At 41.6% G+C, this 12,117-nt stretch overlaps 1 protein-coding gene across 2 annotated transcripts in view; it reads right to left on the bottom strand.

Annotated features, from left to right (window-relative positions):
• Positions 1 to 12,082, bottom strand: part of raph1a (Ras association (RalGDS/AF-6) and pleckstrin homology domains 1a) — a 71,044-nt gene extending 58,962 nt beyond the window's left edge. For both annotated transcript variants that reach the window (XM_032567151.1, XM_032567154.1), the window contains exon 1: positions 11,866 to 12,082. The gene's annotated coding sequence lies outside the window, so the exon portion shown is untranslated. The remainder of the gene's footprint in view (positions 1 to 11,865) is intronic.
• Positions 12,083 to 12,117: the final 35 nt, after the last annotated feature.

Here is a 12,117-nt window from a genome sequence, read left to right as displayed (position 1 = left end):
TTAAAAAAGTAGAGTCTATGACACAAAAACATTTTTAGCATAATACTACAAAGACATAATTTATAACGTAGGTACTTTATGAAAGAGAATATTCAGTGGAATTTGCCAAGGACTCCAACAATAAGGATGCAGACATTTATAGGGTCAAACAATCTCCATGCCAGGGTCCTTTCCTGTGGATATTTTTTTACAAAGATTGATAAATTTAAGTTCATTAAATTTGTGTGTTGTGGCTTAAAAAACCAGGGAAAATGCGATTCTGTCTCCATTCAATGCAGTCAAACCGTCCGTCCTGATTTCCAGCTGCTCAGCCAGGACCTGCCTCTCCATGAGGGACAGACACAGTGAGACAGAAGAAAAAACAGACAGGGTGGCTTGGCTGGAGTGATGCAGCTCTGAGGATAAACACGGCAAGGAAAAATAAAAGAATAATAAAAGAAAAAATGGCTACGAAGACATGAGACTACATTTTCCAAGAAGGAGGGCCACACAGTAATACGGCACCGGCAGCCAGAGGGACTTTACATCTGTGTGGAATTAAAGAGAGACAAACAGTTCTGCTGCTGCTGTGGAAAACTGAGGCTGGAGATAAAAAGAGACAAGCTAGTCCTACAGAGCTCTGTGTCCTTGGTTGGTGCTTTTAGAAAAAGATATACAATCTGAAAGAAATGCTAAAAAGAAGATTTTACTGTAGTGCATGGTATTTTTGTGATTAATATTTATGGCTTGACTTGCCAATTTATTAGTTGCACCTGTTCAAATGAGTGTTAGCAAAAATAGTGACTCGGCCAATCACACGCCAACTAAATAATTCATTGATGCGTCCAGGCGTGGTGATGAAGACAGCCTGCTGAAGTTCAAAGTGAGCATCAGAATGAGGAAGAAAGGGAATTTAAGGGACTGACTGTTTGAGCCAGACAGGCTGGTCAGAATATTTCCGAAACTGCTGATCTACAGGGACTTCCACCCACAACCAACTCTCTGCTTTACAGAGAAAAGTCTGAAAACGAGAAAATATATACTGAGCAGCAGTTGTGTGGTCAACAATACCTCACTGGTGCCAGAGGTCAGATGGAGAATCGGTAGGCTGGTTTAAGAGGACAAAACAGCAACAGTACTGCAAATAACCACTCGTTATAACCAAGGTATGCAAAATCCATCTGAACACACAACATGTAGAACCCTGAAGTACCAGGTGCCAGGTAGCACCGAACTACAGCTCTGGTTGGATCTCAAACACTGTCACAGAATGACTCAGACCTGCCTGGTCTAATGAGTCTTCATTTCAGCAGCATCATTCAGATATTAGGGCCTTGCAACTCTGGTTCAGGCTGCAGCTGGTGGTTGTGGTACAATGATGTGGGGGAGATTTTCCTGCCATACTTTGGGCCACTACTTTAAACACCAGAGCATACCCAAGTGTTGATGCTGACAATGCCCATCCCTTCATGACCACAGTGGACCCATCTTCTGATGGCTGCTTCAAGCAAGATGATCAGATCAGATCATCTCCTACCAGTTTGTCAGCTAGTTAACTCACTAATGCCCCACCAGACTGTTTTGGTGGTTTATTAAGCAGCAGACTGCAGGCTAGCTAACTGATCCAATGGCTCGCTTAATTAAGCAGGTTGTTTGTTCATGTGACGGTGGCGCAGCGCAGAACTGAGGGTGTTTAAAGAAGACAAGCACTGTTGGCGATGTGGTTGCTTTTTCACAATGTTGAAATGGTAGGAAAAAAATTATATAACCTATAATATTAGTAAATATCAGTTATCACCCATGACAGCGACGTTCGAATCGAATATTGATATCAGCCCAATTTTCCATCCCTAATTATTTCATTTTGAAAACAGGGACATGATGAATACAGAGTTGGCATTTTAAATTGCCTTTTCGTTATCCTGTATTAGTGATTAGCATGGTTAGCATTTGTAGCTGTGGACATCCGTCTGTGTATGTATCACACAGAGAATATACTGTACATCACATGCAAGATTTCCAAAAGATCTATCAACATTTCATGTCATGACAAATTGGAACCAATTTGTGTTGTTGATACCTTTTTACAGAGTTTGTGATTCTTCTGACTTTTTCTTCCATATATTCGGACAGTAAGAGCATCAACGTTACAAAATGTATGACCTTTTAATATAGTGTGAAGACTGCTGAGAGAGTTATGAGATCTGAAGATAACTCAGATGCGATAACAAAAATTGGTGAATTCTCGTCACGAGCTGATTCATACCTACTAGAAAAACCCTAAAGGCAAAACCAGTAGGGGGCAGTAAAGCAACAGTCTGTTAATCACTGTTGTTAATCACTGATCAAGGGTCATGGTCCATTTAGAGTGATTGTGGAAATTTTACTGTTGAAGTAGAAAAATGATGACTCAGAAGGGGGTCCGGATGCCTATGGAAGGTACGATTACTCTTCTAAGTGGCAGTTTAAGAGGACATGTTGATAAATCAGCTGTGACTCAGCGGTTTAGGTAAACACAACCAGCTGGGTCAGACCGGACAGCAGATAACTGGACAGCTAATCTCTATCTGCCCTCACACAGCATCAGACCCTTATAGAAGATGGCTCCCTCAGTGCATATTGTTCTGAACAGACAACGTACACTGATAATGAAGTGTGTCAGTGAGTCTCTATTTAGAACACCCACCAATTATCAATTATGTCATGGATTATCAATGATGTATCTATTTAGGGCAGAACATAACTGTGGAACTGGCACACAATTTTTATGTAATTTGACATTATTCTGATTTATATAACTAAGACCTGAATGTCAGAGCATTTCCTTTTCCAGCCCGCTTCTTGACCTGAAGTTTGCCCTTGCTTGACTGTTCCTACTAAAAGTCTGGATGTGCACAGACATGAACATGCAAAGTTTTTGAATTTTTAACATGGCCATTGTAGCTTTATTTGGAAGGGATTATAAAACAAAAACTCCAGGCACAGATGAGCTTCACCTTCAGACCCAGCATTCTCCCACCACTCCCCATGAGCCAAAGGATAAAGTGATTTTTTTATTGAAATGCCAAACCTTTCCATGCATTCCCTGAGTTCACCACTTGAGTGGCGATGTTTTCCAGAGATGTTGAGATATTCCACTTGCTTTGACTATATACAGTACATGTTCTTATGAGATTATGGTGACCAAAAACATTAATGGAGTCATTACATATTTTGCTGATTCTCTGCTGATCCCTGATTGAGTGTCTAATTTCAAAAGCTGATCATTTGGCCAACATCCAATCATTAGTTTTGGGGATTTGTCTCTGGGCTGCAGTGTGATGCCATGTTAAAAGTAATGCACTCATGTTACAAGATCCAAACTAATAAGACTGTTGGTACAACCTTTGAAGTAACATGATCAGACATGAAAGTAACAGCTGCTGCCAGGCTACGAGAAAGCAATACAAGTATGGAACGTCAATGCCTGGCATCAAAACCAGGAACCCTGCAGGGTTTGTAAGGTTTGCAGTTGTGCACAAAATGCATTTGTAAAAACTGCATCAACACACTGAAACACTGAAAGTGAGCTGTCATTGTTTTCTGAGCTTAAGCTAAGGGGGAAACTGGAGTACTCTTACCTCATCTGGGTTCTCCATTAATCCGGTGTTTTTATGTCAATGTGGATGCATGCCTATGTGTGTGTGTGTGTATGGTAGTGAAATACAAGCACAAACACACATGCAAAGGCTGAGTCATCGCATACAGCTGCCAGCTGCCTGTTTCAACACCAAACAGTAGAAAAACCATTAGCTGTTATCAGGATACACCCCCCCCCCCCCCCCCCCCCCACACACACACACTCTGTGGCAGTTTCCATCACTTCAGGGTATGTTAAATTGACTTGCACCATTTTTCCTGGAGACTTACATAACTTCCAACCAGCGCGGCACGGCAGCTTCTGCCCGACGCGAGACCCAGTGGCCCTGCGTCTAGTTCACAACTTCTGACGTCTTTAAATAACACCGAGCTGTCTGGCGCATTTTAATACTTGGGTTCGTTGATTTTACTTTGATTTTCACTTCATGGTTCTCATGTGTTCAGAACTGGATTATGCGGCACTCCAAGATAATTAAACACCTGATTTTGCTTTGAAATTTTAGCCTACCTCCAAAAAGTACGAAGCAAAAGAGGGAAATAAACAAATGTGCTTTTCTGCAAAATATGTGAGAACTTGACCACCTTGGTGAGTTGTTTGAGGGGCTTTGCTTCTTTACATACCAGAAAACAAATTGGTGCAAAAATCAGCTAAAAGATTTAGTCAAACATTCAACACAAAGTCATGTTCATGCATTTGAAAGGATACATGTAGCAAGATCATTAAGAATAGTCACACTTTAAAGTTGATTTTACTGGCAAGGAAAAAAAAAAAAATCAACCAGCTGAGCTCAGGATCCACTTAAAAGGTCATAAACCGACTGGTGCCTCAGGTCTACAGTTAAAAGTTGGAGAAGCTTTAATGTCTGGAAATCATTTCTGCTTCTGGAAGGAACAACATGATTCCCTGTCAGTTCATTTATTTACAGTGATTAATAATACACAGCTGATTGTAGCAGTCGTTTTATTGATGGTTATTAATGAGCTACTTAACTCTTTCTAATAACTATGTGTGACAGAAACAGCAGAGGAAGTGATGAGATTTAGAACTTTCATAACAAATATGGCCCCCAGATGTGGCGTGTCTGTCAGCAGAGGGCGGGTGGAGCGAAAGATGATGTCATTCAGGAGGGATTGACCCCTGGCAGGTAGGCCACCATTCACTTTATGAAATGGATGAAAACAATGAGAAGATCAGACATGTATGTCGAGTGTTTATATAGGGGACTAAATGATCCTGATGAAGTCAAATATTTGTGATTATGTATTTTAATATGTGGCCTACAGGTGAATCCCTGGATCCTAGCAGAAAACGCATAAAAACATCAACGTGCCACATATGGAAGATAGATGGAACCTAATTAGTTTTTATATTTTCTAATGGGGTAGTATTATGTTTTTTCTAGGCACACAGTGCCACTTTATAGCACAATCAAGTAACTATTACTACCTTAATTTTTTGGGAGAAAATTGCTGTATGTATACAACATGACTTAAAAGAAATTTGACTTCGCAATTTGACACTGTTTCTTTAAGGAACTCCTGCTATTTCTGACACTCCGCCTTCAGGACGTCATCCCAACATGGCTTCTCTATTAACACTTTAACAACATTTTTACCAGCGCTGCACTGAGAAGTAGCTCCTATAATGAACTCAGGTGTTCCAAAATTGGTGCTGGCTAATCTGAAGGAGCTGAGTGGGAGAGTTGTGAGGGAGGGCAGCTCTGTGAGGCAGAAGCTCAGAAGCTTGGAAACTGCAGCCCAGAGAAAGTGCATGTCCACCCAGGTGCTTTGCACAACTGAATGGTTGCCCCGGGAGATTAAAGTGTGTGTTTTCGTCTGTCTTTCTTCAGTTATGTGAAGAAAGAAAGAAAAAACTATTGTGCGTATATACACATTAATACGCACAATGGTAGTTGTCTTAGCTCTACCACAGAAGCTAACCTCCACAGACTTCCTTATTTCTGCTCTTGGGCAGACAGCCAATAAGCACCAAGGAAAATAAATGATGCTCCTGTATTGGCTGCTTTGCAAACATCAGACATTAAAGTGCCAAGTAGCATTGCAGCTTGGTAACTCTTCTTCCTAAACTGCATTTTCTCTGCAATATTTTTAATATGGTCAATGACGTATATCTGCAAGTAGATGGGTTTTCCACAGATAATTTTGAGTTATGTTCCAAAAATAAATCTGCAAACAGGTGAATCTACTGCAAATAATGAACCGTGAAAAGGCAGGGCTCACAGTGTACTCGAGTCATATTGAACCACAATTAATAATATTAAAAGAGAGGAAACACACACACACACACACACACACCACAAGTGTATTAGTTACTTGTTTGGGTTTGTTCTTCAGTCAGATGATTAAAATGCTACTGAAATGGACCGGGAGCAGGTGAGTATCGTGGTTCAGATTGGTTTGGACAACGATTGTGCCTAAATCAATAAAATCAAGATTTGAAAAATGAGTGTTGAATTTCCTCACATTGCTGGAGATAACCAACACCTAATTGCATGATAAATTAAAAAGAGCTTGATCCATTCGGATGATTGATATTTTTTTAAGGATAATTTTGTTTACAGAGATGTCATGATCCATTTTATTTTCTGCTTTGGTTGTGTGTGGCTTTTTATTTTCATTTTATTCATTGTTTTTTGTTGTCGTGTTTTATTTTGATTATATATTTAAAATGTATTCCAGTTCCAGTGTTCTTTACAGAATTAAACTTTATTAGTCTCTTTGAGGGCAAACTTGAATTATCATGCTAATTAGCAATATATTACTAGAAAATGTTCCGGACTAACAACAATATTATCGTTTAGCGCAATAATTACTGGGGCAATTTATTGTCCAGCAAAATTTGCGTGCAAGTTTTCCTAACTGTAGTTCCAGAGCTCTGAACCTACATCACAGCTTAGTGTGGTTGGGTTTCTTGTTGCAGCATGTTGGGGCGTTTGCTTCAGAGTTTCTCTTACTGTCTTTCCGTCTTCATCTCTTCCAACAAGTTGAGGAACATGGTGCAGACTTTGTTTTAGACTCCTCGCTCGTGTCCTGCCGTCCATCATTCTCTGCTGTGTTGTGGAGGACCAGACCGTCAGCCTGTAGCGTCTGCTGGTTAATGTTGCTGGTTAATGTTATGCTGTCTCTGCTGGCTTAGCCCTGACACAGCAAAGCAGCTCTGCACCTCTCCACAGCGCTGCTGCATTGAGCTCATTTCTGGGTGAAAACTGGTTTTCAACCTAAAATAAAGGCGCTGGAAATTTGAACTTTAGAAAGTCAGGCAAGAGAGGTGTCTGATGCAATACAGAGACATTCTGTGCTCCTCAAACATCAAGTCTTAAATGTCTTTAAAAGGCCAAAACAACTTGAAGCCTCGTGTCTGTAGAGCTGCTAAACAGCTTAAGCACAGAGGAAAAACTAAAAATGTATGAGAGCAAACCTAAGTGTCCCTCTGCAGAAGATCTGCTCTCTCACACCCGCCCTCTGTCTCACCCTTGGGACAACAAGGAATTTCCTGTGAGAAGGAGGATGAATTTTCCATACACTTAGTGGGAGATAGACAGACAGGGAGAGGGGGGAAAAAAACACCCAACAACAACAAATACATAGGTCCCTGGCCTGGTTTGACCTGTTCTTGCCATCAGTGATAATGTGGAGAAATTAGAAGAGCCCAGCTGATAGAGATGGAGGTTGATGTTTACAAGATGTCTGCAGTCTTTGTTTCTCTGCAGGCCTCCCCAGATGATTAAAATAAAGATTCCCACAGCAGACATGGATCCATTCCAGTGGTTCAGCACCAAACAGAGAACCCAAACAGAAACAGGCTGAGGATAAAGCTGAACTGTGTAACTTTTACATGGAAAAAAAAAAAAAAGATTTTTTTGTTTTACACATTTGTTCAAACTGTCATGACTGTTTGGTATAAGATAGCTAATTTCTGAAAAAAGAATCAAGCTCCTCTGCCTTCTCCCAGTTCTAACTAGAAATGACCAATCAGAGCCAGGAGGAGGGTGTGTCAATCACTCCTCTGTGTGGCGCTGCTCCAGCTAGCACAGCCTATTATGAACGCTGAGGCTAGTTAGCGTAGCCACCGATGGTGACAGATAAACAGTTTTCTTAACAGTAAGTTGTTTTTTCTGCCATTAGCACATTTAGCCACGTGGTCATAAGGATGACTGACAGCACCAAGACCCGCCTCCTGGCTCTGATTGGTCGTTTTTGATCAGGAATGGTGCATTTCTTTAGACTGCAATAATAGCTCAGGAACGAGGTGGAGGAAATCGATCGTTTCACAGATTATCTGGCTCATAACATTCTGTCACAACATGGTGACAGTTTTAACAAATATGTAAAAAAATTTTAGAGTTGAAGATACCTTGAATCTACCAGGAGTAGAGTTCCTGCAGGTGGAGCGGTGAAGGATGGGGTGAAGGGAGGATTTGTGAGTGACCAAAATGCACAACACTGAAATAAGGAGTAGGAGGACTAAAGGTCAAAGTGAATATCTGACATCTACAAAACTGGAGCTTGTGTTACTTTAGTGCTAAAAGTCTGTTTTATAGCTAAACTAAAGGCTGAGTGGAAGTGAGCATGATGCAACAAGCTGTTCTGAAGTAAACATGATTCTATTATTTAAAAGCAGCTTACAAAGCCTGCAGTCAAGACAAAAACCAACACAGAAAAACCTAAACTGGACCAGACTCTCACTGATCAATGCTGCTCTAATGGAAAGTGATGTTTTTATTGCCAAAGGCTGCAGATAATCCAGTTCAGTAGAATATTTAGACCACAGTCATCTATACTATGAAAAACCTTTGTAAGATGTTTCTTTTAAAACACCATAATGTAGGGGAAACAAAATGACAATGCCAGATTTCAGTTTGGAAGCCTTTACTGGTCGGAGACCAACAACATCTTATAACTTAGGTTATGACATCTATCTATGATGAATGTTCTAGAGAATAAGGCTAGGAATTAGAAGGTCTTAATTATCAGCTTCATTTAACAGTTGATTAATGCTACCTTAGCTACCTGACACAATGTCTTGTGTCATTCAAAGACTCCACTACGCCATCTAAGGTTTGCTGGATGAGGCAGATCCAACAGATCTAACTGACATATGTCAGATATTTGGAGATGCCAGGAATGTTCAAAGTCCTTCTTCGATAGCCGAGTTGTAGTGTTGGTCTGAGTTGGGTTTAAAAGGTCCCAGCTGCTATAAAATCCAATCAGTTGCTTCATCGGCTCTTCAGTCGGATTGCTGCAGCATCTGCCAAAGAAAGACTGGACAGAGGAAGCATCTCGGGTCCAATCTGACTTAACCTCAGCTCTAATCTGGGATTTCTTCTTCTTCTTCTCTCTGGGTTAATCGCTCCACTTGAAATGACATTTGGTCTGGCTCATCTTTCTGGCTCCACTGAGGTGGAGTTGGAGTTAGAGGAGGTTATGGCGTGATTAAACTAACACTGATGAAATTTTTCTGTACCATAAAACGGTGGCAAAGATTTTTGAACTGTGGCAAAGAACTGCACAGTGGAACAGTTACTGGCATTTTGCTTCAAGAAGGCTCTGTCTTCATGTTCACATGTTTTCTAATGCAATACTTCAAAATGCGAATAAAAAATTATTGAAACATGGCTACTGGGGTGACTACTATTAACTGCAAACATGCAGACATGACATGGTGGGCGGGTCTTTCAGTCACCCTCTCTCATGGCAGAGCACAAAGGGACAGTGGCTGAGATAAATACGAATCATGCAAGTAACAGTGGATCGTCAGTCTCCCAAAGTCTTCCCAAAGATTAATCGCTGCAGCCACTTAATGCGTGGAAATTACCAGCAGTACTAACATTAGATCATAAGCCTTTCAAGGCAGTTGAACAGTTTGTGCCATTTATTACAGTTCCAAAAGATAACAAGTAGAGAACCACAAACACTACGGTGTGTTAGGATCTTGAAGCAGATTGCTTGGAAACGAGAAGCTGTTCAGAGCATCAGAATAAAAAAAAGAAAAACAAAACAAAACAAAAAAAATATGCAAAGATTGCACCAAACAGTTGAAGTGGTATTAAATGGAAGCTACAGATCAATTGACAGGCTTGGCGCAGATTTAATCAGCCAGTTGTAGAAGTAGGCCAGGAGGGATTTTTATACTCCATTTAACCCAAAGCAGAATCAGCAGGAGGAACTGAGTTCTGCCCCAATTTACTGAGCGTGTTACAGAGCTGGGTCATCTCAACACTGTCAAAATGATCACATTTCAACTTCACTGGGCACGGCTACAGACAGCAGCACAGAAAGACAATCCCCCATCAGGAACCCTGTGAAGCTGCAGGTAACGTAATTGTTGCAACCCAAGGTAAGGAAACAATGAAGGAGGTAGCTGTAAAGATGCTGGCCTAGCAACACTCTGGTACATGAACGCTGGAGAAGTCTTCATTACTTCAATACAACGACTAGCCTCCTCTGTTTCCAAGATGTTCTATGAGTCTCGTCCATGTTTCATCATCTATGGTTCCAAATCCAAAAGGCCTACCTTGATAATTTAGTCATTGCAAAAACAATGAAGTTTCCAACACAATACTAGCCTGAAATAAGGATGGGGAATATGAAATAAAGATTTTATCACAATATTTTGTTTTATTGTGACTAGATATGATTAAAAAATGCATATAAAGCTTCTTTCAAGCAACTGTCACTGCAGTCAAAACCCCTCAAACACAAATACTGCTCTTAAAGAAACAAACCCACTTTAAAACAGGCTTCTTCTGGACACCAGGGAGTAACAGAAAAATTGTGATTCTTATCACTAAGGTGCCAACAGTAACAACATATTGTAATATTTTTCTATCTACTGACGCTCTCATGGAACAAACAGTGGAGAAAACAGTAAAAATAACAATCCTGACAACACAACCAGTTTTGAGTGCGGGGGCTTGAAACAAGCTGGCCACAATGATTTATTGTGTATCGTTGTCACAATAAATCAAAATTATTATCATAACAGGTCATTTTTTACCATAACACCAAACAATATCATAAATGCAAGTCCATTGAAGAAAACTGTGAATTGCTAGCTAAAGTTAGGAAGCTGTAGCAACAGACTAATCAATCCTGAGTTGGATAATTCTACAGAATTATAAATGTAGTTCAGAATGCAGTTTGGCATTAATATGCCTTTATTCTGATTGTGAAAATACAACAGTAACATTCTCAATGCTTTTGTTTTAAGTTACCCTAACTAACACAATATGTGATGTGAGAACAAAGCCTCTAATATTTGTAAGACAATAAAAACATAAACATTAAAAGATGGGGAAGGTTTATAGTTTTCACAGAAGTTTGAGCTTATTACTGCATATTGTCCTTATATATTGTCCTTGTGTCCCTCTAATCCGTCCTCTGCATCACTTTATGAAGGCCGGCTTCAGGAAAGATGGTCTTCCATGTTATAGCTAATCAATTTCTTATTCATGGTGATGATTGCCTCCTGAAGCAGGAGACACCTGGACAGACAGATGGAAGGCCTGCATGCCTGATGAGGCTGCATTTTAAAAGAGTTCTGGGACCCACACTGACCATCAAAAACACCGGCCGCAGCAGCGAGGGGTCACAACTGAGCAACTAACAGGATCTGATAGGACTGGGCATGTTAAAAGTGATTTGTGAGCCAGCTGCGGGACGAACACGCCCATGTGTGTGTGTGTGTGTGTGTGTGTGTGTGTGTGTGAGTGTGTGTTTGTGCGTAATGCTGCCAGGACGCCACGCCTTACTTGTGTCAGCCAGCCCGGCCTCTGTCAGCCGGCTGCATCTCCCCGGCGAACCTGCGCCTCCAGGCCGGGAGGGAGCCCATCCGTAGGCCCCAATGCAGAGCCCCCTCCACACCCACACACCCACACATACATCTAGTGAACAACAGTGTTCCCAGGCAGCAATCAGGCCTGTGCGTCCGCATCTGCAGCCGCAACTGAGACACATTAAATCAGCTGAAGTGAATGGCAGCCTTTTCTCCGTCCCCCCTCCCCGTCCTTCCCCTGCATTCACATGCAGCCGCCCCGCGGCATTAATTGGCTTTTATTGCGGCGGATGCTAATTAAGATGATCCTCTATGTGTTCGCAGCACAATGCAGCTCTGCAGCGCTCCAGCTGCAGTTTGTTCCACAGGAAGGAGAAGCAGGAGCAGAGAAAGCCTACAAATCCCGGCCGATGTGCTGGGATATTTAGGTAAGGGGCAACGGAGCTACTTACTGAGCGGATCCAGATCCCAAGGAGATTCCTGGGAGGAAAAGGCGCAGCCAGCCGCGGGGAAACGCAGCAGAAGTCTCCGCGGAGTGTTGGTCGAGTTTCCGCCGGGGATTGGAGCCGGTTCGCTCACCGACTGCCCTTTTTCCCAGATAGATCCCAGATTGTGCCGATTCCCCCCTCTGCTTGCTGCCAGCCACACTGGATCCTCTGAGATGCTACAAGCTGAACAAAGGCGAGCGGACAGCTTCCGCTTTA

This window comes from Xiphophorus hellerii, chromosome 7 (genome assembly GCF_003331165.1).
Source record: "Xiphophorus hellerii strain 12219 chromosome 7, Xiphophorus_hellerii-4.1, whole genome shotgun sequence".
NCBI lineage: Eukaryota > Metazoa > Chordata > Actinopteri > Cyprinodontiformes > Poeciliidae > Xiphophorus > Xiphophorus hellerii.
Note: the sequence above shows the minus strand (reverse complement) of the source record. Positions and strands in the feature narration are given on the sequence as shown.